A 24,787-nucleotide genomic window follows, 5' to 3' on the forward strand; every position below is an offset into this window, starting at 1 on the left:
AATCAGCACCTCCAAGTCCGAGTCCATGGTTCTCGCCCGGAAAAGGGTGGAGTGCCATCTCCGGGTTGGGGAGGAGACCCTGCCCCACGTGGCGGAGTTCAAGTACCTCGGAGTCTTGTTCACGAGTGGGGGAAGAGTGGATCGTGAGATCGACAGGCGGATCGGTGCGGCGTCTACAGTAATGCGGACGTTGTATCGATCCGTTGTGGTGAAGAAGGAGCTGAGCCGGAAGGCAAAGCTCTCAATTTACCGGTCGATCCACGTTCCCATCCTCACCTATGGTCATGAGCTTTGGGTCATGACCGAAAGGACAAGATCACGGGTACAAGCGGCCAGAATGAGTTTCCTCGCCGGGTGGTGGGGCTCTCCCTTAGAGATAGGGTGAGAAGCTCTGCCATACAGGAGGTACTCAAAGTAAAGCCGCTGCTCCTCCACATCGAGAGGAGCCAGATAAGGTGGTTCGGGCATCTGGTCAGGATGCCACCCGAACGCCTCCTTAGGGAGGTGTTTAGGGCACGTCCAGCTGGTAGGAGGCCACGGGGAAGACCCAGGACACGTTGGGAAGAGCTAGACGAAGTGGCTGGGGAGAGGGAAGTCTGGGCTTCCCTGCTTAGGCTGGTGACCCGCAACCCGACCTCGTATAAGCGGAAGAAGATGGATGGACAATATACTGTAATATTTGTAGCAATAATGGATACTATTAAAGTTTAAAAGGCATGCATTGAATGATTAACGTGGACCCCGACTTAAACAAGTTTAAAAACTTTGCCGGGTGTTACCATTTAGTGGTCAATTGTAGGAAATATGTACTGTACTGTGCAATCTACTAATACAAGTTTCAATCAATCAATCAATCAGTTCCAAGCAGCACATATATTTTTTCTGTCTAAAGGAAAAAAATTTCTCAAATTTAGTGAGAAAATATTAAGTACTTTGTTGACACATATAATTTCCAGGTGTTTGCGGCCCAGAAAAAATGAGTTTGACACCCGTGGCCTACGCGCTTGCTTAAAAGAATGATAGTCTCACAGCTTGTGTGGTGGGGCCACTTTTGCTTGTGACACTCATTGACGATTTTGAGAAGCCTTCTTGCGCTCTGTGGACAAAAATTTCTACATGTTGTCATCGCCATGAATTATTGGACTCTTGACTTTCCTCATCGCGAAATCGCTAATTAAAGTGGTGGCTGATTTTGCCTGCCATATCTGAAACGCTAAAAAACATAAACGGTACTCCGACACGGAGGTATTTTAAAAAAATACACACGACATGCTTGTAATGCTTTCTTTGGGAAACTCATTTTAGTTGACCTTGTACCAGTCAATCTGTACTGTCATAAAACTCTACCTGATCCTATATAAACTTTGTGGAGGGGGGCGTGACCTGCGGAACGGGGTGTGTCAGGATCGGCCTCGAAGACAGCGACAGGTGTGTAGATGGCCCAGGTGGGCCTTGTTATCTAATCACCTGTCGCCTTATTAGCAGCAGCCGTGATGAAACGAGTAGTTGGAGTTGGAGGTGCTGCTGAGAGACACGGACGCAGAAAAGACACTGTGCTGAAAAGCAAAGGACATTAGATTAGATTAGATAGTACTTTATTTATTCCGTCAGGAGAGTTCCTTCAGGAAAATTACAATTTTCAGCAAAATCCCATTCAAGATCAGACAAACATTACAGGGAGACAGAACAGGATCGCTGACGGGTCTGCCGGCTTCCAGCGCCCCTTACAAAAAAGATGAGATACAGGTAACCAGGGGGGGGGGGGAATGGGAGAAAAAAATAGAAGATTAAAATAAAATAAAAAAAATCGGTTACACCGTTGAAGGAGAATAAAACTGTTATATCCTGAATTCCTGGCAGTCTGTGGTGGTCTGAAGAACCCACTCGAGGGCAACCTCTACTAACTTCTAATGCATTCTTCAATCAAGCCATCTGTTATGATTAGTCAGAAAAGGTTGGAAACGAAACTAACACTAGTAGCTGTGTTTTGATTGATTGATTGGTACTTTTATTAGTAGATTGCACAGTTCAGTACATATTCCGTACAATTGACCAATAAATGGTAAAACCCGAATAAGTTTTTCAATTTGTTTAAGTCGGGGGTCCACGTTAATCAATTCATGGTAGTTCACTTACCAGGGACAAAATGTTTATAGCACAGTCCGGAGTGTTCTTTAGTATTTCAGTAATCACTCCGTATCATGCTCCGTATGGCAGAAATTATGCACCAAGTAGCGGGAAAAAACACAATTCGATCTTTGATTGATTGATTGATACTTTTATTAGTAGATTGCACAGTACAGTACATATTCCGTACAATTGACCACTAAATGGTAACACCCGAATAAGTTTTTCAACTTGTTTAAGTCGGGGTCCACGTTAATCACTTCATGGTACAAATATATACTATCAACATAATACAGTCATCACACAAGTTAATCATCATAGTATGTACATTGAATTATTTACATTATTTACAATCCGGGGGGTGGGATGAGGAGCTTTGGTTGATATCAGTACTTCAGTAATCAACAATTGCATCAACAGAGAAATGTGGACATTGAAACAGTGTAGGTCTTATTTAGTAGGATATGTACAGCCAGCAGAGAACATAGTGAGTTCAGATAGCATAAGAACAAGTATATACATTAGAAGTAGATTTGATTATTTACATTAGGTTGTTTATAATCCGGGAAGAGGGGATGTGAATGGAGGAGGGTATTAGTAAAGTGTTGAAGTTGCCTGGAGGTGTTGTTTTAGAGCGGTTTTGAAGGAATATAGAGATGCACTTACTTTTATACCTGTTGGGAGTGCATTCCACATTGATGTGGCATAGCAAGAGAATGAGTTAAGACCTTTGTTAGATCGGAATCTGGGTTTATCAATCAATCAATCAATGTTTACTTATATAGCCATAAATCACTAGTGTCTCAAAGGGCTGCACAAACCACTACGACATCCTCGGTAGGCCCACATAAGGGCAAGGAAAACTCACACCCAGTGGGACGTCGGTGACAATGATGACTATGAGAACCTTGGAGAGGAGGAAAGCAATGGATGTCGAGCGGGTCTAACATGATACTGTGAAAGTTCAATCCATAATGGATCCGACACAGTCGCGAGAGTCCAGTCCAAAGCGGATCCAACACAGCAGCGAGAGTCCCGTTCACAGCGGAGCCAGCAGGAAACCATCCCAAGCGGAGGCGGATCAGCAGCGCAGAGATGTCCCCAGCCGATACACAGGCGAGCAGTACATGGCCACCGGATCGGACCGGACCCCCTCCACAAGGGAGAGTGGGACATAGAAGAAAAAGAAAAGAAACGGCAGATCAACTGGTCTAAAAAGGGAGTCTATTTAAAGGCTAGAGTATACAAATTAGTTTTAAGGTGAGACTTAAATGCTTCTACTGAGGTGGCATCTCGAACTGTTACCGGGAGGGCATTCCAGAGTACTGGAGCCCGAAATGAAAACGCTCTATAGCCCGCAGACTTTTTTTGGGATTTGGGATTCACTAATAAGCCGGAGTCCTTTGAACGCAGATTTCTTGCCGGGACATATGGTACAATACAATCGGCAAGATAGGATGGAGCTAGACCGTGTAGCATTTTATAAGTAAGTAGTAAAACCTTAAAGTCACATCTTAAGTGCACAGGAAGCCAGTGCAGGTGAGCCAGTACAGGCGTAATGTGATCAAACTTTCTTGTTCTTGTCAAAAGTCTAGCAGCCGCATTTTGTACCAACTGTAATCTTTTAATGCTAGACGTTTAACGTGGTTTGTGGAGCTACCCCTGGTGTTGTGGTTATGGCGGTCATTTACGTTAAGGAAGTAGTTCGACATGTACTTCGGTATCAAGGAGGTGTAGCGGATTTTATAGACTAGGCCAGGGGTCGGGAACCTTTTTGGCTGGGAGAGCCAAAAAGCCAAATATTTTAAAATGTATTTACGTAAGAGCCATATAATTTGTTTTTTTAACACTGAACACAACCAAACGTGTGCCTTTTTAAGTAAGACCATCATTTCTAGAGTATAATAGGTCTCTTATTTTTTGTAATAATATTGTTATTCTGAAGCTAACTATGGAGGGGGTGTGGCCTGCGGGCCTGCAGCGAAGCGGGGTGTTGCCAGCATCGGCCTCAAAATCAGCGACAGGTGCATAGATGGCCCACTTGGGCCTTGTTATCTAATCACCTGTTGCTCTGTTATAAGCAGCAGCCAGGAGGAGAGACGAGGTTGGAGCTGGAGCCAGAGCTTGAGCGAGAACGAAAGAGAAAAAGACAATTGCTATAAATCAACTGAGAGACTTATTGAAAAATAAAACAATATTGTAACCCTGAAACAGGCTCTCATGTCGGTGATTGGTGGTCTGAAGAACCCCCAGGAGGGCAAGTCCCACACTACCCAATAATAAACAAATTATTTCCTACCCTTAATGCAACTTCTTGAACAGTGCGGTAGAAAATGGATGGATGGATTCAAATGCATGAGCATGTTTTATATTCTGAACGTTATTTTTAACACTGTGATTACAAGTGGAATCATTCATTACTTATTGTGTTAAGCAGAGTCAGCTCAGATTTATCCGAGAGCCAGATGCAGTCATCAAAAGAGCCACATCTGGCTCTAGAGCCATAGGTTCCCTACCCCTGGACTAGGCTCAGTGCAAGTTGTTTTACTCTGTCCTCCACCCTGAGCCATGAATTGATTAAAGTGGACCCCGACTTAAACAAGTTGAAAAACTTATTCGGGTGTTACCATTTAGTGGTCAATTGTACGGAATATGTACTGTACTGTGCAAACTACTAATAAAAGTATCAATCAATCAATCAATCAAAGCCAGCCCACTTTGGAGAAGTGGGTTGGATTGAGGTGTGATCTGGGGTGGAGGTCTAAAAGTAACATGATTCTTCTTCGGTAGTTACACTGCTGTCGATATAGCGCCTCTATAGTGGCGAAACGCTGCAACTGCAGTTAAAATACGTGGCTGCCGCAGAGTGACATCCATCGCTCAATCAACACAGCTAAAGCTTTACGCTGTGATGAGCGATCGATGTCTATCGCTCGAGCTGCGGGCGGTGACAAAATTAGCTGGCCACACAATTTTGAACGCAGGAAAAACCCCGAATGTAATGTTTTTACTTTGTCTTGCATGTCTCCAGACTCCAGCCTCTATGTATTAAGTGTTTGACAGGCGAGGAAGTGATCAAAGTCGCTGCAGGATCCCACCATTCACTGGCTCTCACCGCTCAGTGCCAGGTAACAATTACACATGGTGGCGGAACTAATGCATCCCCTTTAATTTTGAACTCACGTCTTTTAATACTCAACTCCAGCTTTGTTCCACAGCAACAAGTCAAACTTCTTTGGTTGTATTGCAGGTGTACTCATGGGGCAGCAACATGTGTGGACAGCTTGGCCATGTCAACAGTCCTGTTACTGTCCCGCAGCAGACCAAGGTATCAATAACATTAATCCATGATGTGCTTTTCGTAACATATTGGACTAGAGATGTCCGATAATGGCTTTTTTGCCGATATCCCGATATTGTCCAACTCTTAATTACCGATACCGATACATACAGTCATGGAATTAACACATTATTATGCCTAATTTTGTCGTGATGCCCAACTGGATGCATTAAAAACATGTAACAAGGTTTTCCAAATTAAATCAACTCAAGTTATGGAAAAAAACAATATTATTGAAGTCACAAAGTGCGTTATTTTTTAACATTCCTTAAAACAGCAGCTTGGAATTCGGGACATGCTCTCCTTGAGAGATCATGAGGAGGTTGAGGTCGGCGAAGTTGGGGGTGTATATTGTAGCGTGCCGGAAGAGTTAGTGCTGCAAGGGGTTCTGGGTATTTGTTCTGTTGTGTTACGGTGCGGATGTTCTCCCGAAATGTATTTGTCATTCTTGTTTGATGTGGGTTCACAGTGTGGCACATATTAGTAACAGTGTTAACGTTGTTCATACAGCCACCCTCAGTGTGACCTGTATGGCTGTTGACCAAGTATGCATGCATTCACTTGTGTGTGTGAAAAGCCGTTAATATTATGTGCCTTTAAGGTTTATTGGCGCTCTGTAATTCTCCCTATGTCCGTATACACAGCGGCGTTTTAAAAAGTCATAAATTTTACATTTTGAAACCGATACTGATAATTTTGAAACCGATGCCGATAATATTGGCAGTCCGATATTATCGGACATCTCTATATTGGACCAAACTATATTTCACCTGTGTCTTAAATGCATTCATTCACGCCTCTTATGGGATAAAATTAAAATATTTTTTTGATATTTGACGGTACAAGTTGGTATGGAAAAAACGTGTTTTGTTTTGATACGATACAGACATTGATTACAATGTGAATAATATTTAAAATATATTTATGATTACCCTTGCAAAATAATATATCCACAAATAGAAATGGTCAAAGAAATCCCCTCAAATGAAATAATACATTATTCAAGTTGACAGACATTTTATCTTCTCAAAACGTATGTAAAATGTAATTTAATCACCTTTTAATAAAACAGCAATGGTTCAGGTTGGCAGATTTTTACTTTTTTAAATTTTGATACGATAGTGACACTAATTATAATGTGAAATTTCCTTAATTGTATTTATTTTGCAAAATATTGTATTCACAAATGATCAAAGAAGTCGCCTCAAATAAAATAATACATTAATGAAATGGACAGACATTTTGCTCTGCTTAAAAACTGGACAATAAAAAAAATATAAAGTCCGAAATTCTTTTGTTTTTCCTCTTTCAAATGACTTATGAGTGATAGATTGTTTTGTACATCGGAAGTTTTTCTTGTTTATGTTTATTTATTTCTGTTTACAATGCTATTGGTTATAAGTTTGTACATTACTATATACACTCGAGAAAAAGGGTCTTAAAACAATAAAAATACATCGGCATGTTATACAGTATATGTTAAGCTATGTATTAAATGAGGGAAAGTGCATTATTTAAATAATTACCTTTCAATGGCTTAGGAATCAGTGCAACAGTTTGTGTACGGTAATAAAAAATACTGAATAGATTACATTTAATAGCATATACAGCATTTATTAAACTGTAGACCTTACATATTTAAGTTTGTTTCAAATGAACTAGAGATTGACAGATTATCGGCGCTGATATTTGGCATTTTGACATATATTGGTATCGGCCTTTTTTTATATATAAATATATATATATATCAGCTACATCAACTGGAGCCATACCCGGCCAGCGGAGAAATCATCGGCACTCACTTTTTTAACTCACAAACGTATTTATTTTTCCACGTATAATAAGTTATTTTCCTCAAAGGCTGCTCACTACCCTGATTATCCTCGTTTTCACTACTCTGTACTTCTTGCACTGACTCCGTAGTTGTTGGACGATCTTCGGGCCTGGGATGTGTCAGCGGGCCAGAGCCACTCTCTGGTCCTGGCTGACGGAGACCGTGTGGAGCCTGTCCTGTTGTACTGCGGACAGCAGCAGGAGCCGAGGCGGGAGCCCAGTGAGGCGTCGTGCCAGAGCAAGCGGCCGTGCCAGAGGTCGCCCAGCAGGGCGGAGAATTATACAGTCAGACCCACTTTGCTGCCTTTCTGCGTGGAGGTGTGTGGGCGCCAATCACAAAAATGTGTCGACCTTGAATCTGTGGTTTTTGGCAGGCTTGTTTGAATTCCTTGGCTTGCTGGCTTGTTCACCTGTATTGCATAAAATCTGGAAAATCGCAGAATATTATGATATATGGTTAGAAAAGAGATTTATTTATTCAGTTTTTACAAACCCCGTTTCCATATGAGTTGGGAAATTGTGTTAGATGGAAATATAAACGGAATACAATGATTTGCAAATCCTTTTCAACCCATATTCAGTTGAATGCACTACAAAGACAAGATATTTGTTGTTCAAACTCCTAAACTTTTTTTTTTTTGCAAATAATAATTAACTTAGAATTTCATGGCTGCAACACGTGCCAAAGTAATTGGGAAAGGGCATGTTCACCACTGTGTTACATCACCTTTTCTTTTAACAACACTCAATAAACGTTTGGGAACTGAGGAAACTAATTGTTGAAGCTTTGAAAGTGGAATTCTTTCCCATTCTTGTTTTATGTAGAGCTTCAGTCGTTCAACAGTCTGGGGTCTCCGCTGTCGTATTTTATGCTTCATAATGCGCCACACAATTTCGATGGGAGACAGGTCTGGACTGCAGGCGGGCAAGGAAAGTACCCGCACTTTTTTTTTTTTACGAAGCCACGCTGTTGTAACACATGCTGAATGTGGCTTGGCATTGTCTTGCTGAAATAAGCAGGGGCGTCCATGAAAAAGACGGCGCTTAGATGACAGCATATGTTGTTCCAAAACCTGTATGTACCTTTCAGCATTAATGGTGCCTTCACAGATGTGTAAGTTACCCATGCCTTGGGCACTAATGAACCCCCATACCATCACAGATGCTGGCTTTTGAACTTTGTGTCGATAACAGTCTGGATGGTTCGCTTCCCCTTTGGTCCGATGACTTTGACACGATGTTGAATATTTCCAAAAACAATTTGAAATATTGACTCGTCAGACCACAGAACACTTTTCCACTTTTTCATCAGTCCATCTTAGATGATCTCGGGCCCAGAGAGGCCGGCGGCGTTTCTGGATGTTGTTGATAAATGGCTTTTGCTTTGCTGGTAGAGCTTTAACTTGCACTTACAGATGTAGCGACAAACTGCATTTAATGACAGTGTTTTTCTGTAGTGTTCCTGAGCCCATGTGGTGATATCCTTTAGAGATTGATGTCGGTTTTTGATACAGTGCCGTCCGAGGGATCGAAGGTCAGGGTCATTCAATGTTGGTTTCCGGCCATGCCGCTTACGTGGAGTGATTTCTCCAGATTCTCTCAACCTTTTGATGATATTAAGGACCATAGATGTTGAATTCCCTAAATTTCTTGCAATTGCAATTTGAGAAACGTTGTTCTTAAACTGTTTAACTATGTGGACAAAGGGGTGTACCTCGCCCCATCCTTTCTTGTGGAAGACAGAGCATTTTTTGGGAAGCTGTCTTTATACCCAATCATGGCACCCACCTGTTCCCAATTAGCCTGCACACCTGTGGGATGTCCCAAATAAGTGTTTGATGAGCATTCCTTAACTTTTATCAGTATTTATTGCCACATTTCCCAACTTCTTTGTCACGTGTTGCTGGCATCAAATTCTAAAGTTAATGATTATTTGCCAAAAAAAAAAAAAAAGTTTATGAGTTTGAACATCAAATATGTTGTCTTTGTAGCATATTCAACTGAATATGGGTTGAAAAGGATTTGCAAATCATTGTATTCCGTTTATATTTACATCTAACACAATTTCCCAATTCATATGGAAACTGGGTTTGTATAACCAGGGTATAAACAACTGTTTAATTACCATCTGTCATTTTCACCAATTCTACCCTGCGTTCTGTTATGTGTTGACTATAAATGTCTGTGTGCACAGATGGGTTACATCAGCAATGTGTTCAGTGGTGGCCAGAGCTGTGCGCTGCTGGCAAACCACAACGCCACCACGTGTGCCATCTCAGCCGTCCACGAACTGGCCTTCGTGGAGAGGAAGTTTTACTGCTGGTTGAGCAGCGTCAAGAAGCTGCTTCTCACACCGCTCTACAACAAAGGCGAGTGAACTGCTGTCTGGCTTACACATAAACCGTGCGTTCACCATTTCATCGAGTATATAGGTCAGTTCGTATTAGCCACAGTTGGTTTTGGAGACATAAACCGATAAGGCCCTAGTGCAGGGGTCACCAACGCGGTGACCCCTGCACTAGACTAAAAGTACGAATGTACACAAACGTGTACTTCATGTTTAGTGACATACTGATTCTTAGTTTTACACTTTTTCCCCCTCCAAATTCCATCGTATGTTATACTCTTCTGACACCACCAGATGGCAGTATAAGTGTCCACATAAGTGGCCATAAGACCCCAATTCAGTAGTGTACACAATTTGGAAATAAGAGCTATAAGTTGCTGTCCACGCATGTGGCCACTAAGCCTTTAGAGGTTTAAACCAATCTGAGGCCATCGCAGTGACTGTAAAACAGGATTGAAAGAATGTTGTTCTCATGTCGCTTCACTTCTGTTTTACCTGAAGGCTGCAGTCTGGATGAGATTTGTGGGTAATATTTTTATCAATACAATCAAAGTCCTTTGACCAGCACATCTAGTTAATGGAAAATGGGGATGTCATTTATTTTACATTCATTGCGACGTACAAGGGGCTTCACGGTGGAAGAGGGGTTAGTGCGTCCGCCTCACAATACGAAGGTCCTGAGTAGTCCTGGGTTCAATCCCGGGCTCGGGATCTTTCTGTGTGGAGTTTGCATGTTCTCCCCGTGAATGCGTGGGTTCCCTCCGGGTACTCCGGCTTCCTCCCACTTCCAAAGACATGCACCTGGGGATAGGTTGATTGGCAACACTAAATTGGCCCTAGTGTGTGAATGTGAGTCTGAATGTTGTCTGTCTATCTGTGTTGGCCCTGTGATGAGGTAGCGACTTGTCCAGGGTGTATGACGCCTTCCGCCCGATTGTAATTAAGATAGGCACCAGTGCCCCCCGTTACCCCAAAGGGAATAAGCGGTAAAAAATGGATGGATGGATGGATGGATGCGACGTACAAAATGTTCTTAATTACATGAAAAACATAAAATGATCGGAATAAACACAAAGTCGTCACAGTGCGTCACATTTCGGTTGATTGCAACCACCCATGCTCGCCTTGGCCATTCACTCTTCTTTTCAGCCGCTTCCGTTTGTCGGGAAATACGCTAAGGAATGCGATAAAAGCTAGTAATACCTCTCCCGCCTCGATTATGGCAGTTAAGAATTGCACACGTCGTCGGCATTATTAGTATCACTGGATGAATGATCAGCTGCAATGAGCGTGTTTACAAACGAAGCCTGCTAATATGTCCAACGGCAATGCAAATCAGAAGCCCTCTATGACCAAACAATCAAACCACAATAGTAATCCATATTTTCTGTTATTAATGCACAAATGTGGTATCTAAACATTTGAGTGTACAGTAGCTCCTCTCCTCTGAATGCGAGTGCTCCTACAGCAGGTCATTTTTTTTAATTGTCATTAAAAGCGTGTTTATGTCCATTTTGTGTCACGCCGTTTAAAAAAACATAAAGTTTCATAAACATGTGTTCAAAGTAGGGCTGGGCGATATGGCCTTTTATTAATATCTCGATATTTTTAAGCCATGTCACGATACACGATACATATCTCGATATTTTGCTTTAGCTGTGAATTAACACCTGATGCATATAATCACAGCAGTATGAGGATTCTATGTGTCTACATTAAAAAAATCTTATTCATATTGCATTAATATATGCTACTTTTAAACTTTCATGCAGAGAGGGAAATTACAATTAAGTCTATTGACCAAAAGTGTATTTATTAAACAGTTATTAAGCAGTGGCACAAACATTCATGTCATTTCCAAAACAGAAAGTGCAAGATCGTCAGAGACATTTTAAAACAAGCTATTAGTGCACTTTTGTGCATGATGTCACTAAGATGACCTATCAAAACAACACAAAATTAAAGCGCACTTTTTGTACAGAACGCCACTACAATAGTTTAAAACAAACACAGTGCACTTTTGTGCATGATGTCACACAAGATATTTCAAAAACTGTTGCGTTAATTGCAATCATTTCAAATTAACTATGACAAATCAAATATTTCAATCATTTGACCGTCCTAGTTTTAATGTACAAAAAACAATGGACTCTTCTTTAAAGACTTATTATAGTAAATTTTAGCTTTTGAGACATGAAAGTGATGATGTTGATGCCACCTGTAAAGTGCAGGATGTGTGTGTTTCCCCCACAGAGAGTGCACGGCCCTCCCTTGGTGAGACTTGTTCTCGCCTCTTCCTTTCCCTCTGTGGGACCTTTAATCATCTGAGTGTGCTGATTGGTCAACACTCAACATGGCTCAGCCGCTATGTGCACAAAGTGCAATGCCATGACGTCACTTCCCTTCACCTGCTCGTCCACACTCAGCACTTCCTGGACATCTATACTGCGTAAGGTTGACTTTCAGGCATTAGATAACAAGTATGGCGACCCACGCTTATCTTTCTAGAATTGCTTGTCCAGCATAATGTGTGTGAGCTACTTAACACACATCAAACATTTACTGTTGACTTTATGAGAATGACATTTTGATTCTCCCTCTCCATCTAGGTATTGCACGGCTGTAGGTGACTTCCAGGTCATGGGGGGATTTCAGTCACTCCATAAGCTCTCGCTGTGAGATTCTTTATTTGATTTGTTATTTTATTTTTTCCAAATATTTTTATTAAAATTGTGCAGACAGTACAGTGTGATGGATCATGGTAACAGCAAGTTGAGGTATCTGCACATTTTACAATGTGCAACATAACAAACCCCACCCCTTACTTTACCCACCCGCTCAATTCCCAAGGTAATTGTCACCCTGTGCCTACAATAAATATAGACACACATAGATTCCATCCATCCATCCATCCATCCATCCATCATCTTCCGCTTATCCGAGGTCGGGTCGCGGGGGCAGCAGCCTAAGCAGGGAAGCCCAGACTTCCCTCTCCCCAGCCACTTCGTCTAGCTCTTCCCGGGGGATCCCGAGGCGTTCCCAGGCCAGCCGGGAGACATAGTCTTCCCAACGTGTCCTGGGTCTTCCCCGTGGCCTCCTACCGGTTGGACGTGCCCTAAACACCTCCCTAGGGAGGCGTTCGGGTGGCATCCTGACCAGATGCCCGAGCCACCTCATCTGGCTCCTCTCCATGTGGAGGAGCAGCGGCTTTACTTTGAGTTCCTCCCGGATGGCAGAGCTTCTCACCCTATCTCTAAGGGAGAGACCCAAACTCATTTCGTCCGCTTGTACTCGTGATCTTATCCTTTCAGTCATGACCCAAAGCTCATGACCATAGGTGAGGATGGGAACGTAGATCGACCGGTAAATTGAGAGCTTTGCCTTCCGGCTCAGCTCCTTCTTCACCACAACGGATCGGTACAACGTCCGCATTACTGAAGACGCCGCACCGATCCGCCTGTCGATCTCACGATCCACTCTTCCCTCACTTGTGAACAAGACTCCTAGGTACTTGAACTCCTCCACTTGGGGCAGGGTCTCCTCCCCAACCTGGAGATGCTCAACATAAATTCATTCTAACAAAATATGTTAAAGATAAATAAAATAATAGATAAGGTAAAATAAATAATACATACAAAACCCGTTACCATTTGAGTTGGGAAATTGTGTTGGATGTAATTAAAAACAGAATACAATGATTTGCAAATCCTTTTCAACCCATATTGAATTGAATGCACTACAAAGACAAGATATTTGATGTTCAAACTCATAAACTTTATTTTTTTTTGCAAATAATAATTAACTTAGAATTTCATGGCTGCAACATGTGCCAAAGTAGTTGGGAAAGGGCATGTTCACCACTGTGTTACATCACCTTTTCTTTTAACAACACTCAATAAACTTTTGGGAACTGAGGAAACTAATTGTTGAAGCTTTGAAAGTGGAATTCTTTCCCATTCTTGTTTTATGTAGAACTTCAGTCGTTCAACAGTCCGGGGTCTCCGCTGTCGTATTTTACGCTTCATAATGCGCCACACATTTTCCATGTAAGACAGGTCTGGACTGCAGGTAGGCCAGGAAAGTACCCGCACTCTTTTTTTACGAAGCCACGCTGTTGTAACACGTGGCTTGGCATTGTCTTGCTGAAATAAGCAGGGGTGTCCATGAAAAAAAACGATGTTTAGATGGCAGCATATGTTGCTCCAAAACCTATATGTACTTTTCAGCATTAATGATGCCTTCACAAATGTGTAAGTTACCCATGCCTTGGGCACTAATGCATCCCTATACCATCACAGATGCTGGCTTTTGAACTTTGCGTCAATAACAGTTGGGATGGTTCGCTTCCCCTTTGGTCCTGTTATCACGATGTCGAATATTTCCCCCAAAAATTTGAAATGTGGACTCGTCAGACCACAGAACACTTTTCCACTTTGCATCAGTCCAAGTTAGATGATCTTGGGCCCAGAGAAGCCGGCGGCATTTCTGGATGTTGTTGATAAGTGGCTTTCGCTTTGCATAGTAGAGCTTTAACTTGCACTTACAGATGTAGCGACAAACTGTATTTAGTGACAGTGGTTTTCTGAAGTGTTCCTGAGCCCATGTGGTGATATCCTTTAGAGAATGATGTCGGTTTTTGATACAGTGCCGTCTGAGGGATCGAAGGTCACGGTCATTCAATGTTGGTTTCCGGCCATGCCGCTTACGTGGAGTGATTTCTCCAGATTCTCTGAACCTTTTGATGATATTATGGAGCGTAGATGTTGAAATCCCTAAATTTCTTGCAATTGCACTTTGAGAAACGTTGTTCTTAAACTGTTTGACTATTTGCTCACGCAGTTGTGGACAAAGGGGTGTACCTCGCCCCATCCTTTCTTGTGAAAGACTGAGCATTTTTTTGGGAAGCTGTTTTTATACCCAATCATGGCACCCACCTGTTCCCAATTAGCCTGCACACCTGTGGGATGTTCCAAATAAGTGTTTGATGAGCATTCCTCAACTTTATCAGCATTTATTGCCACCTTTCCCAACTTCTTTGTCCCGTTTTGCTGGCATCAAATTCTAAAGTTAGTGATTTTTTGCAAAAAAAAAAAAATGTTTATCAGTTTGAACATCAAATATGTTGTCTTTGTAGCATATTCAACTGAATATGGGTTGAAAATTATTTGCAAATCATTGTATTCTGTTTATATTTACATCTAACACAATTTCCCAACTCATATGGAAATGGGGTTTGTACCAGTCTCACTCCAACTCCCGTCAGGTATAGGTGCCCCAAGGTCATACTCCGGGGATTCACTGGCAAATGAAGTCTTAAGTGGATTCAGAAGGCCAATTTCATTAAATATGGGGCGGTATAGCTCGGTTGGTAGAGCGGCCGTGTCAGCAACTTGAGGGTTGCAGGTTCGATTCCCGCTTCCGCCATCCTAGTCGCTGCCGTTGTGTCCTTGGGCAAGACACTTTTCCCACCTGCTCCCAGTGCCCCCCACACTGGTTTAAATGTAACTTAGATATTGGGTTTCACTATGTAAAGTGCTTTGAGTCACTAGAGAAAAGCGCTATATAAATATAATTCACTTCACTTTAACTTTAAACACGGTCATGATCCGCCGCCCGGATTATATGTTGTTTGGGTTTTTGAGTTTGTTTGTGCACTTCCTTGTTTGTTCCTTGTTTCCATGGTTTCGCATTTGTTCCACCCGCCCTTGTTTTTGACGCGCACATTGTGGTAATTTATTATTTCCTTATTTAAGCCTGCCTTTTCCTTTCACGCGGCCTGGCCTCGTAAAGGTTTTGCTGCATGCAATTTGCGACTACGTCAATTCCCTACTATGGTAAACTTGCTTGGTTTTTGTTAGCTTCCACGCTATGTTCCATTGTTTCCTAGCTCCAATGCTAGCGCTTTGTTTTGCCGTTTGTGCCTAGTGCAAGTTTTTCTGTTTATAGTCTGTTCTTTAGTTTTAGCTCGGTTGGTAGAGTGGCCGTGCCAGCAACTTGAGGGTTGCAAGTTCGATTCCCGCTTGTGCCATCCTAGTTACTGCCGATCGATTTCTGCTTCTGGGGGGCGGTTGGGAAAATTAGGTACTTATCTTTTAATAAAATGCCTTGTTTGGAGGTATGGAAAGAAATGAGTATTGGGCAGATTGTATCTTGTTGACAAGGAATGTTGATTAGATTTTTAAAAGATTCGGTCACCACACGTGAGGTGTTTGCAGAAAAATATATTGCAAATACGTTTTGGATGAAATATGTTGATTTTCCTTAAAAGTCTCTTTGTGTTTGTTTAGTGAGTTTTTAGGTTCCCAGCAGACCAAACTCGCTGAACTTGATGAATCTGACCCTTCAGTCAGAGGTGCGGTTGATCTGGGTTCCATTTTGTACTGGCCTCTGCAGCACCTCCACCAGTACAGCCAAGTTCTGCTAAAACTGGAAGCTTTCTACCATGTGGTGAGGCCCAAAGTCTCCATTCATCTAGTCTTCAATTATCTGTTATTTTCTTAGAGGCCTACTGAAAGCCATTACTAGCGACCACGCAGTCTGATAGTTTATATATCAATGATGAAATATTAAGATTGCGACACATTCCAATACGGCCGGTTTAGTTTACTAAATTGCAATTTTAAATTTCGGGCGGAAGTACATGCTAAAATGTCGCGGTATGATGACGTCACGCATTGTAGAGGACATTTTGGTCCAGCACCGCTCCCAGCTTTAAATCGTCTCTTTTCATCGTATAATTCCACACTATTATGGACATCTGTGTTGCTGAATCTTTTGCTATTTGTTCAATTAATAATGGAGACGTCAAAGAAGAAAGATGTAGGTGTTTCATTGTTTACATTCCCGAAAGATGACGGTGAAGCTTTACTATGGAACAGAGCGGTCAAGCGAACATGGTTCCCTACCACATGTCAACCGGCAGGTTTCGGTGAGAAAATGGTGGTAATAAGTCGGCTCTTACCGTAGACATGAGCGGAGAGCTTGCGTCGTTCGTCCTGCACCTGTCAAAGAGGCAGTCTGATGCTTCCTCCGTTGTTGGAGGGAAAAAATAAAAAATCTCAGCCCGGCCCGACCGGCTGCCTTCGCCTCGTCGAGAAACGTGGCTTCCCTCGGAGATACTGGCAGTCACTTTACCCGTGGCCACACCCCTCCGACGTTCAAGTTGTACAGGTACGACCATATAATCTCACTAAAACACTAGTAACACAATAAGCAGATAAGAGATTTTCCAGAATTGTCCCAGTAAATCAATCAATCAATCAATGTTTATTTATATAGCCCCAAATCACAAATGTCTCAAAGGACTGCACAAACCATTACGACTACGACATCCTCGGAAGAACCCACAAAAGGGCAAGGAAAACTTACACCCAGTGGGCAGGGAGAATTCACATCCAGTGGGACGCCAGTGACAATGCTGACTATGAGAAACCTTGGAGAGGACCTCAGATGTGGGCTACCCCCCCCCCCCCCCCCTCTAGGGGACCGAAAGCAATGGATGTCGAGCGGGTCTAACATGATACTGTGAAAGTTCAATCCATAGTGGCTCCAACACAGCCGCGAGAGTTCAGTTCAAAGTGGATCCATACAGCAGCGAGAGTCCCGTCCACAGGAAACCATCCCAAGCGGAGCCGGATCAGCAGCGTAGAGATTTGTCTGATAACATCTGAATCACTCTGCCATCTAGTTTTTTTATTTTTTATTTTTCTAGTCCTTCACTCTAACTTTCCTCATCCACGAATCTTTCATCCTCACTCAAATTAATGGGGAAATCGTCGCTTTCTCGGTCCGAATCGCTCTCGCTGCTAGTGGCCATGATTGTAAACAATGTTCAGATGTGAGGAGCTCCACAACCCGTGACGTCACACGCACATCGTCTGCTACTTCCGGTACAGGCAAGGCTTTTTTATTAGCGACCAAAAGTTGCAGACTTTATCGTCGATGTTCTCTACTAAATCCTTTCAGCAAAAATATGGTAATATCGCGAAATGATCAAGTATGACACATAGAATGGACCTGCTATCCCCGTTTAAATAAGAAAATGTAATTTCAGTAGGCCTTTAGCCAAAGTTTATTCACCTCAAGTTTTCAAAGTTGTACTACAATCGAATAAACTGAAAAATAAATGTATTTTACAGGTAATTTTTTTTGTGCATTTGGACAAATTATTTCCTGGTGACCCAAATGTCACCGATCGGGCGGAAAGGCCCTAACGTTCCTGCCAAATATGTTACTGTGACGCATGTATGTCTCACTCTATTGGGGCGGTTTAGCTCGGTTGGTAGAGTGGCCGTGCCAGCAACTTGAGGGTTGCAGGTTCGATTCCCGCTTCCGCCATCCTAGTCACTGCCGTTGTGTCCTTGGGCAAGACACTTTACCCACCTGCTCCCAGTGCCACCCACACTGGTTTAAATGTAACTTAGATATTGGGTTTCACTATGTAAAGCGCTTTGAGTCACTAGAGAAAAAGCGCTATATAAATATAATTCAATTCAATTGTCTCCCAGCTCACAACAGAGTACCAGTCCCTCCGTCATAGCTGCATGCAGTTTGAAAGCCTCTCTAAGTTCCTGCTGAGAAGGAAGAAGGAGGCAGAAGTCACTTTCCTCTTCTGGAAGACTCATTCTGGAAAAAACACTGTGAGTTTTATATCTATTTACAGTGGAATCATGATTAACGAACTTAATTGGTTATCGAACTGGGTTCATAAATCAAAAAGTTTGTATATTATTGTATTTGTATGTACTGTATAGGACTGGGCGATACGGCCTTTTATTAATATCTCAATATTTTTAGGCCATGTCACAATACACCATATATATCTCCATATTTTGCCATAGCTTTGAATGAACACTTGATGCATATAATCACAGCAGTATGATGATTCTATGTGTCTACATTAAAACATTCTTCTTCATACTGCATTAATATATGCTCTTTTTAAACTGGCATGCAGAGAGGGAAATCACAACTAAAAGTGTATTTATTAAACAGTTATTAAGCAGTGGCACAAACATTTGTATCATTTCAAAACAGTGCAAGATTGTCAGAGACATTTTAAAACAAGTGCACTTTTGTGCATGATGTCACTAAGATGACATATCAAAACAACACTTTAATTAAAGTGCACTTTTTGTACAGAAAGCCACTACAATAGTTTAAAACAAACAAAGTGCTCTTTTGTGCATGATGTCACTAAGCTGACATATCAAAACAACACTAAATTAAAGTGCACTTTTTGTACAGAACACCACTACAATAGTTTCAAACAAACAAAGTGCACTTTTGTGCATGATGTCACACGAGATATTTCAATAACTGTCAAATAAAAATGAGCTGCGTAATAAGAAACCAAATAGTGTACGTCCTTCGTTCTGTGGTAGGTTCCTGCGGACGTTATCTCCTGTTATTGATTTTTTTTTTTTTTTCAATAAGTGTTGTTGTTTTGGCATTTTAAGTGTGTGGCACCGAACGGAGATGTTGACATGCAGTTTCAAGCTCTCGCCATTCTCTAGCTCTTGGGTCAGCCACAGTGCTCTTTAGCGTCGCCCTAGTGGCTCCCTGGTGCGTTTTTTTAAAAAAAGGATTGAAAATGGAAAAAGACGGGGGGTAAAAACATTGTTTTTGTTTTAGTATGTTTTTTGGTGAACTTTGTTTTGTGCTACCAATTTCAGCGGTTGTTTACATGTAAAATCTTCCACTCCTTCTTTGTCTCATTTTGTCCACCAAACGTTTTATTCTGTGTGTGAATGCACAGAGATGCGCTTTGTTTATGTCATTGAGTTGTTGGAGTGCTAATCAGGTATATTTGTATGACTGCAAGCTAATCAATGCTAACATGCTATTTAGGCTAGCTGTATGTAATTATTGCGGTTTAGCTCGGTTGGTAGAGTGGCCGTGCCAGCAACTTGAGGGTTGCAGGTTCGATTCCCGCTTCCGCCAACCTAGTCATTGCCGTTGTGTCCTTGGGCAAGACACTTTACCCACCTGCTCCCAGTGCCACCCACACTGGTTTGAATGTAACTTAGATATTGGGTTTCACTATGTAAAGCGCTTTGAGCCACTAGAGAAAAAGCGCTATATAAATATAATTCACTTCACTTATTGCATCGTTGTGCCTCATTATACATTAGAGCCTCTTTAATACCCTTTACTTTTATCCTGTATATAATTTAATTTTACATGCCTCATGACACATTATCTGTACGTAATATTGGCTGCATTTCAGATAGTTGTTTGTGTGCCATGTTGTTCCAGATCACAGCAAACATTACCTAGCTTGCCAAAGATTGTAATGAATCTATTAGAAGAAGACAGCCTGATGTTTCCTTTAACTTGGACCCACACATCTATACCTTTGGCCAGGCCTGGGCAAATTAAGGGTTAGAGTGTCCGCCCTGATCTCGGTTGGTTGTGAGTTCAAACCCCGGGCGAGTCATACCAAAGACTATAAAAATGGGACCCATTGCCTCCCCGTTTGGCACTCAGCACCAAGGGTTGGAATTGGGGGTTAAATCACCATAAATGATTCCCGGGCGTGGCACTGCTGCTGCCCACTGCTCCCCTCACTTCCCAGGGGGTGATCAAGGGGATGGGTCAAATGCAGAGGACAAATTTCCCCACACCTAGTGTGTGTGTGACAATCATCTGTACTTTAACTTAACTTAACTTAACTTTAAAGGGGAACATTATCACCAGACCTATGTAAGCGTCAATATATACCTTGATGGTGCAGAAAAAAGACCATATATTTTTTTTACCGATTTCCGAACTCTAAATGGGTGAATTTTGGCGAATTAAACGCCTTTCTGTTCATCGCTCATGTGGTGATGACGTCAGAACGTGACGTCTCCGAGGTAACACAGCCGCCATTTTCAATTTCAACACATTACAAACACCGGGTCTCAGCTTTGTTATTCTTCCTTTTTTCGACTATTTTTTGGAACCTTGGAGACATCATGCCTCGTCGGTGTGTTGTCGGAGGGTGTAACAACACTAACAGGGAGGGATTCAAGTTGCACCACTGGCCCGAAGATGCCAAAGTGTCTGCCGCCAGACCCCCTTTGAATGTGCCAAAGTGTCTCCACATTTTACCGGCGATGCTAAGACAGACATGGCACAGAGATGTATGGATAACCTGCAGATGCATTTGCAACGATAAAGTCAAAGAAATCACAAAGGTGAGTTTTGTTGATGTTGACTTATGTGCTAATCAGACATATTTGGTCGCGGCGTGACTGCCAGCTAATCGATGTTAACATGCTATTTACCGGCGGTGCTAAGACAGACATGGCACAGAGATGTATGGATAACCTGCAGATGCATTTGCAACTATAAAGTCAACTAAATCACAAAGGTGAGTTTTGTTGATGTTGACTGCCAGCTAATCGATGCTAACATGCTATTTACCGGCGGTGCTAAAGCAGACATGGCACAGAGATGTATGGATAACCTGCAGATGCATTTGCAACTATATTACGTTTCCTTCCACCCACATTTAATGCGAAAAAAAACCTTACAAATCGATGGATTTAAGTTGCTCCATGTGTCAAAAGATGCGAAAGTCCTGATCGTTTGGTAAGCACGATGCTAACGCAGCTATCCGGCCATGCTATGAATAGCGTCAATAGGTATTCGCTCAATAGCTTCAGTTTCTTCTTCAATACTTTCATACTCCAACCATCCGTTTCAATACATGCGTAATCTGTTGAATCGCTTAAACCGCTGAAATCTGAGTCTCAATCCGATCTACTGTCGCTATATCTTGCTGTGGTATCTGCCATTGTTTGTTTACATTGGCAGCACTGTGTGACGTCACAGGGAAATGGATCGTCGCATCGCAAATAGCAAAAAATCAAGCACTTTAAAGCTTTTTTTAGGGCTATTCGGGGACCGGTAAAATTTTGAAAAAAAATACAACAAGCCACTGGGAACTGATTTTTATTGTTTTTAACCCTTTTGAAATTGTGATAATGTTCCCCTTTAACTTAACTTAACCTCACAACAAACTTGAAAAATTTAACAGATTACTCTACATTTACAATTGAAGTTAAAATGTGGCTTTGGAGCAATCAAAGCTGCTCACACGGTCAATAAGGTGGCCACTATGTTTGACACATCAACTTAATGTGTATTATATTTATCCATGACAGCATTTTTGTTGTAAATTGTGAGGTGTGTGTGTTAAAATCATGCTTGTTTTTACAAATGATGACAGATGTGAACAAGAGCATGTATTGTCTTTGTGTGATGATGTAAATGAGATGTGGTTGTATTGTATATTAAGTATGTGTCCATGAAAGGGCATTTTATGACTTTTCTTAATTGGATTACGTCAGCGTTTCTCAAAGTGTGGGGCGGGCCCCACTGGTGGGGAATAGAGACATGACAGGTGGGGCGCGAGGAATGGGAGGAAATTTCACTTTAATTTTGTATTTTAATTTAATTTTTTATTATATTCTTAGATTTTTTTCTTACAACTCCATTTTCTATACAAACTGTAAATCACTTTGTGATTGTGTCTGTGAAATCCGCTATATAAATTAATGTAAATTACTTATTTTTATGGTAGGCTTCAAATTTTTAGGTCGGAGCGAAAGTTAGACGGACGCAACAGTAACTAATGGGGGCGGGGCTAAGCGGAAGAAACTTTCACGCGGATAAGTAGCAGGCTAATGTGTGGACCACAATTATACGAAATGGATAAATTGGCTTCATATAGAGTTGCATACAGAATTGCTCAATGCAAAAAACCACACACAATAGCAGAGCAGCTAATTCTCCCCGCTGCAATAGACATGGTGTCAGTCATGCTTGACGAGACAAGCGCAGCAAAATTAAAAGCTGTCCCACTGTCAAACGACACAGTTGCGAGACGTATATGCGACATTGCAAGTGATCTTGAGGGACAACTCGTAGACAAATTAAAATAAAATAGTTTTGCTTTACAAGTGGACGAAGCTACTGACGGCAATAAAGACTGCCTGTTCATCGCATACGTCTGCTTTGTAAATGGCGAGTCACTGTGCAAGGATTTGCTGTTTTGCAAATACAAAAAAAATAGAGCCAGTGCTGATGGCTGTTCAAGATAATGGACAGTTTCCTCAAAGAACACGACCTTAAATGGCAAAACTGTGTGGGCTTTTGCTCTGATGGCGCACAGAACATGGCAGGGTCAAGAAACGGCCCGCAGGCTCTAATAAAGAGGGTTACGCCAAATGCGCATTGGACACATTGTGTCATTTACCAGGAAGCACTCGCGTCAAGGCAGCTCAGCCCCGAACTCAATGAGGTTTTAACAGATGTGAGCGCGGTAAATTTGATCAAAACACAAAAAAGTGGCACTTTTAATTAATTTAATATTGAACTTGATGCAAGTTATTTGATTTATTATTGAACTTGATGCAAGTTATTTGATTTATTATTGAACTTGATGCAAGTTACTTGATTTATTATTGAAGTTGATGCAAGTTATTTGATTTATTATTGAACTTGATGCAAGTTATTTGATTTATTATTGAACTTGATGCAAGTTACTTGATTTATTATTGAACTTGATGCAAGTTATTTGATTTATTATTGAACTTGATGCAAGTTTTTTGATTTATTATTGAACTTGATGCAAGTTACTTGATTTATTATTGAACTTGATGCAAGTTAATTGATTTATTATTAAACTTGATGCAAGTTATTTGATTTATTATTGAACTTGATGCAAGTTACTTGATTTATTATTGAACTTGATGCAAGTTATTTGATTTATTATTGAACTTGATGCAAGTTGTTTGATTTATTATTAAACTTGATGCAAGTTATTTGATTTATTATTGAACTTGATGCAAGTTATTTGATTTATTATTAAACTTGATGCAAGTTACTTGATTTATTATTGAACTTGATGCAAGTTACTTGATTTATTATTGAACTTGATGCAAGTTAATTGATTTATTATTAAACTTGATGCAAGTTATTTGATTTATTATTGAACTTGATGCAAGTTATTTGATTTATTATTGAACTTGATGCAAGTTAATTGATTTATTATTGAACTTGATGCAAGTTATTTGATTTATTACTGAACTTGATGCAAGTTATTTGATTTATTATTGAACTTGATGCAAGTTACTTGATTTATTATTGAACTTGATGCAAGTTAATTGATTTATTATTAAACTTGATGCAAGTTATTTTATTTATTATTGAACTTGATGCAAGTTACTTGATTTATTATTGAACTTGATGCAAGTTAATTGATTTATTATTAAACTTGATGCAAGTTAATTGATTTATTATTAAACTTGATGCAAGTTATTTGATTTATTATTGAACTTGATGCAAGTTAATTGATTTATTATTAAACTTGATGCAAGTTATTTGATTTATTATTGAACTTGATGCAAGTTACTTGATTTATTATTGAACTTGATGCAAGTTAATTGATTTATTATTAAACTTGATGCAAGTTATTTGATTTATTATTGAACTTGATGCAAGTTAATTAATTTATTATTGAACTTGATGCAAGTTATTTGATTTATTACTGAACTTGATGCAAGTTATTTGATTTATTATTGAACGTGATGCAAGTTATTTGATTTATTATTGAACTTGATGCAAGTTATACCACAGCCGCAAAGTTATTTTATTTAATATTGAACTTGATGTTATTTTATGTTATTGAGTGTGTAAATGTGAGTGTGAATGTTGTCTGTCTATCTGTGTTGGCCCTGCGATGAGGTGGCGACTTGTCCAGGGTGTACCCTGCCTTCTGCCCGATTGTAGCTGAGATAGGCGCCAGCGCCCCCCGCAACCCCGAAAGGGAATAAGCGGTAGAAAATGGATGGATGGATGAGTTTGAATGTATACAACTTGAGGTTACTTGATGTTCAATAAATTTGAAAATATTAAGCTTGGCATTAGCGTTCAGTTTGGGCAATGGGGGCAGGTGGGTCTTGAAAACTCCCCCTTGTCCAAAGTGGGGGATGACAAAAAAAAGTTTGAGAACCACTGGATTTACGTGATATGGTGTGATTTTATTGCCTGATTTTTGTATCCCTTTAAGTTAGGTAGCCAGGGACTGCAGATGGAAATGAGCTATTTAGCTATAATCTGGTACAGAACATATCTGTCTTTGATCTTAA

General features: G+C 41.0%; 1 pseudogene; it reads left to right on the top strand.

Annotated features, from left to right (window-relative positions):
- LOC133564867 (alsin-like) overlaps positions 1-24,787 on the top strand; it is a 130,340-nt pseudogene that overhangs the window by 51,258 nt on the left and 54,295 nt on the right.

The sequence above is a fragment of the Nerophis ophidion genome, linkage group LG13 (assembly GCF_033978795.1).
Source record: "Nerophis ophidion isolate RoL-2023_Sa linkage group LG13, RoL_Noph_v1.0, whole genome shotgun sequence".
NCBI classification, from domain to species: Eukaryota; Metazoa; Chordata; class Actinopteri; order Syngnathiformes; family Syngnathidae; genus Nerophis; species Nerophis ophidion.